This window comes from Mustelus asterias, unplaced genomic scaffold (assembly GCF_964213995.1).
Source record: "Mustelus asterias unplaced genomic scaffold, sMusAst1.hap1.1 HAP1_SCAFFOLD_311, whole genome shotgun sequence".
In the NCBI taxonomy this organism is placed as follows: domain Eukaryota; kingdom Metazoa; phylum Chordata; class Chondrichthyes; order Carcharhiniformes; family Triakidae; genus Mustelus; species Mustelus asterias.
Window position 1 is genome coordinate 447317 of NW_027590275.1, and position 6671 is coordinate 453987.

At 45.8% G+C, this 6671-nt stretch overlaps 2 non-coding genes across 2 annotated transcripts; one reads left to right on the plus strand and one right to left on the minus strand.

Annotated features, from left to right (window-relative positions):
- Positions 1-594: 594 nt before the first annotated feature.
- trnal-cag (transfer RNA leucine (anticodon CAG)) lies at positions 595-677 on the minus strand. Its single transcript has one exon. It is a non-coding gene; the product is annotated as a tRNA-Leu (tRNA).
- A 5191-nt stretch (positions 678-5868) lies between these two features.
- On the plus strand, positions 5869-5950 carry trnas-gcu (transfer RNA serine (anticodon GCU)). Its single transcript has one exon. It is a non-coding gene; the product is annotated as a tRNA-Ser (tRNA).
- The last annotated feature ends 721 nt before the right edge of the window (positions 5951-6671 follow it).

Consider the following 6671-nt stretch of genomic DNA (forward strand, 5'->3'; position numbering starts at 1 on the left):
ACCAGGATGTTGCCTGGTATGGAGGGGAGATCCTATGAGGAGAGGCTGAGGGATTTGGGATTGTTTTCGCTGGAAAGGCGGCGGCTAAGAGGGGATCTTATTGAAACATATAAGATGATTAGAGGTTTAGATAGGGTGGATAGTGATAGCCTTTTTCCTCTGATGGAGAAATCCAGCACGAGGGGGCATGGCTTTAAATTGAGGGGGGGTAGTTATAGAACCGATGTCAGGGGTAGGTTCTTTACCCAGAGGGTGGTGAGGGATTGGAATGCCCTGCCAGCATCAGTAGTAAATGCGCCTAGTTTGGGGGCGTTTAAGAGATCCGTAGATAGGTTCATGGACGAAAAGAAATTGGTTTAGGTTGGAGGGTCACAGTTTTTTTTTAACTGGTCGGTGCAACATCGTGGGCCGAAGGGCCAGTTCTGCGCTGTAATGTTCTATGTTCTATGTTCTATGTTCTATTTCCAAGTCAGGATGAAGTGTGTCTCGGAGTGGAACTCACAGGTGGTCGTTGTTTCTCAGCATCAGCTGCCCTTGTGCTGCCAGGTGAGAAATTTCTTGGGTTTGGATGCTGCTTCGCGAACGAAAAATCACTGTCAGGAGTGGGATTTGAACCCACGCCTCCAGAAGAGACTGCGACCTGAACGCAGCGCCTTAGACCGCTCGGCCATCCTGACTACATGGGCCAAGTGTAAAATTTCTGCACAAGTCGATCTGAATTCCACCTTTATTGTCATTACATTTATAACTCGATGTATTTTTCCATTTTTGAACCCCAACCAGAGTCCTGTATCTGAGTCCCATCCTTTCCCAAGCCGCCGGGGGCTGACGAGCTTCTCATTGCTGGATTGCGCTGTTTGCTCAAATCAACAAAGACCCAATTCCCGCCCTACCTGTTCCTTCCACGAAGGTGTTGAGAGTGTCAGATCTGAGCAACGTGAAGTATCCAATAGGAGAGTTATATCCTGGCGACAGAAATATCTCTCCACAGCTGCTTTCGGAGCTGCTGAATATTTCCAGCATTTCCTCTTTCTGATTTTGTCCCTTCATTACAGGAGTTCATTTACTGACAACCCAAAACTTGTCTCGAGTGCGCAGGTCCAGACTTACCTTTTCTGTGATCTTCACACAGACAAGTTCACTCTTCACTTTCCAACTCACAAGCTTTAAAATCGGCTGCTTCCACACTCAGCACCCTGCGGCATTGCCTTCAACCCTCACCCCACCCTCCACCCGACCACCAGGGTCTCAGTAGTACAAATGCTTCTTGGGAATTCACAAAAGCAAGGGGATCACAGTGTTTGTGAGGGAGTATAAAAGGTTAATCCACACTCACAAACGGACTGATTATGTGAGAATCTCTCTCTCTCACGTACACACACACACACACACACACACACACAGACCACCACCACCACCAAGGCAAATGGTGAAATTTCATCAATTAAGAACATCTGGGATTAAAAGTCTGACGACCATGGATCGATTGTCAAAAGGAAGACAACTGCTTCACTAATGTCCTTTAAGGAATGAATATTTTAACTGGTTTGGACCGAAATGGGGCCCCCGACACACAGCAACTTTGGTGACTCTAAGCTGCCCTCTGAGGTGACCTATCAAGCCGCTCAGTTCAAGGGAAATTTAGGATGGGCAATAATGCGGGCCCAGCCAGCGACACCCACATACCAGAAATGAATAAACAAAATAAATCGGTGAGTCAAAATGAGGGGATACAGAAACTCAGTTGCAGTACCAAAAGTTGAAAGAGACAGAATTCATTGAGAAACCATATTTCAGTTCCGGAAGCTGACAGTCAGAACAAGTCACTTCTCCACGCACAGTTTAACTGATCGAATCAGAAAGATCCCAATCTTCATTGAGCAGCAGATAATGCAAAACACAGTCTGAATACAGACAGATGCACCAGAAAAAGCATTCCTTCTGGTTGCATCACAGCTTGGTGCGGCTCCTGCTCTGTCCAGGACCGCAAAAAATCGACAAAGTGTCGGAAACAAAGCCAGTTCATCACGCAAACCAGTCTGCCATCCATTGACACGCCGCGTTGCCTTGGAAAAGCAGCCAGTTGAAGCAGCCACGCACCGTGGACAGATTATCTTCCACCGGCTTCTGTCGAGAACTGGATACAAAAATCTGACGGCAGGCACGAACCAAGTAAAGAACAGCGTCTTCCTTGTTACCATCAGAATTTTGATTGGACCTATCTCGTATTAATTTGATCTTTCTCTACATGTTGCTGTGACTGTAACTCTACATTGTGCGCTCTCTCCTTTCCTTCGCTATGTATGGTATGCTTTGTCTGCGTAGCATGTAAGAAACAATACTTCTCACTGTGTACGAATGCATGTGACAAGAATAAATCAAATCAAATAAAATCAAAGAATATGACACAGATATAAAGGTCAAGTCGCCGCAGTTGCAAATGACCAGAGGCTGCTTTCCCCCTCAAAAGGGAGAGCTTACTGGTGGCGATTTAGCCCAAGGGTTACCATACCTCAGGCGACAGGCAATGCTTGGAATATCTAATGTGCGATCGAATAGTACATCTGGATTTTCTTTGCAGAAAATTTGTATCAAAATCCTGATGTTGTTTTTAAATCCGGGGATAATATACGGCTGTTACAAACTGTCCTGCCACCTTCAATGATTTGTACACAGGTCCATATATTTCCCGCTGTTCCTGTTTCCCCTTTTGGAATTATATCCTTTATTTTGTATTGTCTCTTTGCGTTCTTCCCACCAAAATGAATCACTTAATTCTTCATCCGCCACATGTCCTCCCATTCCACTAAGCTGTCTGTGTCCTTTCAGAGTTCGACTGGAATTTCTGTAGCTCTTTTCAGAACCAAAGGGCGTCCCAAATCATTTCACTGCTAATAAAGGATTTTTGAAATATAGTCATTGTCCAATTGCTGAACTTTTGAACTGTCTGTTCGATACGTCAGAAAGTCCCATATGGGGATGGGGAATAAGTGCACCAGGTGTGGCTCTGTGGCGCAACGGATAGTGTGTTAGATTCCTCGTCATTGTCTGGCGAGACAATCAAAGGTAAACTTTGAAGAAATCAGCTGTTCATAAACTGGTGTGTTAGATGTTGGTTATAGTTGCGATGACCGAGTTGTTCAGGCGTTTGATTTAAAATCTAATGTGGTTCACCGCGCAGGTTCAAGCCCCCAGGGTTTCGAGAGTGGATGAAACTGTTCATTTTCTTTAATCACCTCCAGAGGGCTGATCACTGACTGGAAAACTGATCGCCATTCCTATTGGATTTTGTGAAGATATCGACGAAATAGTGAGTGAACAGATGGAAAAGAAGACGATAACAATGTCTGTTTGATTTCTGTATTTTGGGAGCCGATCGTGGCTCTGCGAGGAGAAAGGGGTGAGGTCAGAGGTGCGGGAGATGAATAGGGCACGGTTGAGCGCCCAACCAAACACCGAGGGTCGGGGTGGAGGCACCTTGGTTTCAGGAAGTTGGAGTCCATGTCAGGAGCGCCGATTTGGAAAGAGGCATCAGGGGAACAGTTCCGACTGAGGTGAACAAACTAGGAAAATGGGGATGGCGTCCTTACAGGGAGCGGGGTATGAGGATCTGTACTCGGCGTGTGAGTCGGTGGGGCTTTAGTTACTGGTGGTCAGTCTATCTAGAATTGGAGGCAGACAGGTCAACGAAGGGTAGGGAAGTGTCGGATTTGGACCATGCGAAAATGCGAGGGTAGAAAATGGAAGCAAAATCGCTATTTTTTCCAGGCGCAGATGAGAGCAGGAAACAGCACCGATACAGTCATCGACGTAACGGAAAAAGAGTTGGGGGGTGGGAAGAGGGGGTGGCGCGGGGGGGGGGGGGGGGGGGCGGTGGCTGAACAGGACTGGTACAAGAAATATTCCACATACTCCACAAAAATCACTCACTTTCAGGCGCGTAACCGGAGCCTAACGGTGTCTTTTGTGATGCTATCTGAAGATTACAGTTTCCAACCCAGTCACTTTGTACAGAAATCTGGTGGAACCTCCTCAAAACTGAGCCTGTGAAGTGAAATCCACTATTTCTTTCAGAAATTGCAGGGAGCTTTCTCAGAATTACTTCCCTTGTAACTTTGTCCATTTAATTCTCACTTATCTTAGAATTTTTGATCCGAACAATTCCACAATATCTGTTTGATCTGGATAAATTATTGATGTTCCCAACTCGAACAAAATGCTTTGTTATCAATCGGCCAATGGGAATTCTGTGGATGGAATTCTAATGTCCTCAGGAAGAGGTTTAATAATGAGCTGAATGAACTGTTTTTGTTCACAGGGATGAAAGGTTATGTCACTGGGCTGGCAATCCAGAGGTCCGGACTAATATTTGGGGACACGGAGTAAATCCCACCACGGCAGCTTGCAAAATTCAAATTCACGGATTTAATACATAGAAACCTGGATAGAAAACAGAAACAGGAGTTGGCCATTGGGCCCAAATAAAGCTGGAATTGAATGCAAGCTTCAGAAATGGCGGCCTTGAAATTTCCGTCGATTGTTTTCCAGAGACAACATCACAGAACAACAGAGAATATGTCACACAACAGGACACGCCTTTACAGAACCGAGAAAACTTCTGCTCAAGATGGATCATATTTACACAACCGGGAACACATTTACACAACAGGGAACACATTTACACAAGAGGGAAGAATTTGACACAACCACAGTGAAGATCTGTCAACGACAGAGTCACCGTTCCACAACGGAGAGAACAGTTACACAGCACAGAACACAGTTAAACAGCAGGAAATAGATTTCAAAACAGGGCCTGGCTTTGTGTAACAGAAAACAGCTTTTCATAAATAATCATGTTTTCCATCTCAGTATCTTGCTGGTTTGCTCGGCACCTTTTCTGTCTGTCATTGTGTGTGTATCCTGATAGTCTCTTACTGCTTTTCTGTGTGTCTTTCTCTATCTGTTACACTCGAGGTGATGTCACGTGTTATTGTCCAGCCAGGGTGTGCTTCCCACCACGGAGGTTGTTGTTTTAAATCAATAGTTGTCGGACTGCCGCGCAACAGTCATAGGCAGGACGCGATTATGTTTCGGAGCAGAGTGTCGCAGCGGAAGCGGCCCGTAACCCAGAGGTAGATGGATCGAAACCACCCTTTGCTATCGTGTTTTCACTCGCATCAAAAAGGCATATTCGGCTGCTGTCCAAGAGCAAATCTGGATTTTCTCGGCAGCAAATTTGCTTCGTCATGCTGATTTGTGTTACCGTGGGTGGCACAGCGCATTTGTCCCAGGTTTAGTTCAGTTGGCTGTGCAGCAGATTCAGCCAACAGCTCCCGATCATTTCCCGTATCGGTTGAGATTATTGATACAGGCCCCGCCTTCTCAGCCTTGCTCCCCGCCTGAGATGTGAATCCTCCGGTTAAATCACCAGAAGTCAGCTCTCCCCTGAGATGTCCGCTGAATCATCTCGGACCGTGGACGTTGCTTTAAATTTACAAACAGCAAAAATATGACCTGCTCGTGGAAACCGGAGGTATCCCTAAAATATCATTTCATCATAATTTTGAAATCTATCATTTCGCGAACACTTGCAAACAATCAACTTTCCCCGGATGCAGAATGCAAAGACCAACTGCAGAAATCCTCCAGGAGCCTGACGTGAATTAAACACGCAACCTTCTGACCTGGAGGGACCTGATAAATTAACTGTCTCCCTCTTTACTTTCTATGGATTTACATCGAATGGAAGAGTTACAACGAACCGAGATTAATGAGAGAGCAGGAACACAACATTGTCCTGCGGGAGAAATGTCCTCTTGTTGCGGGTGTTAAGAGCACAAGAGCTGGTTTGGGGGAGTGGAGACGCATGACGAGGTGGCCGAGTGGTTAAGGCGATGGACTGCTAATCCATTGTGCTCTGCACGCGTGGGTTTGAATCCCATCTTCGTCGTAGGTGCATTTTCTCCGTCTTCGTATTGACCCACTGATTGAGGGTGAACTGATGATTGATATTGAGGTTTCCGAACAAACATGAAGTTTCGACCGAGTTCTGCGGGTATTTGGGGTGAATAATCCAGCACCATTCCATATTCCTCATCCAAATGAGAAACTCGAGCTGGCAATCGATTCAAATCAGGACACCAGCTTTGGACAGGAGTTCACCACCAGGAGAACATGTGGTTTCAGAAGCTCCAAAACAGACTCCAGCTTCATTTGAGGCACCAGTTCCGGATTTTATCTTTCCAGAATCGGACGTTCCGCCATGAAAATTAGTGCCGGGTTCGGTGGAATGATCATGTTCAATTGCCCCTTCCTGTCACGAGCATGAGCATGTTAAATATGTGGGGTTACGGGCCTGCATGGGATTGCTGATGGCGCAGGCTCGATCAGCCGAATGGCCTCCTTCTGGACTGCAGGGATTCTATGAAGTTCAGGGCGACAGTTTCACTTCTTTGGGAATTTCCCCAACTGTTCTCGGATAAGATTAAAACTTCTAACCAGTCAATGCCTGTTTGAGGACTGGCAAGGAATAGGGCTGACATTGAATCGGTTCATATTGAATTAGTTACAGCAAATTGATTCTTTATTGTTGGTGTAATGCTTTCAGAGAGACTGTCATAGTGCCTTTTTTTGTTCAGTAATTTTGTTAATCTACTTGGAGCGGGTGCAGT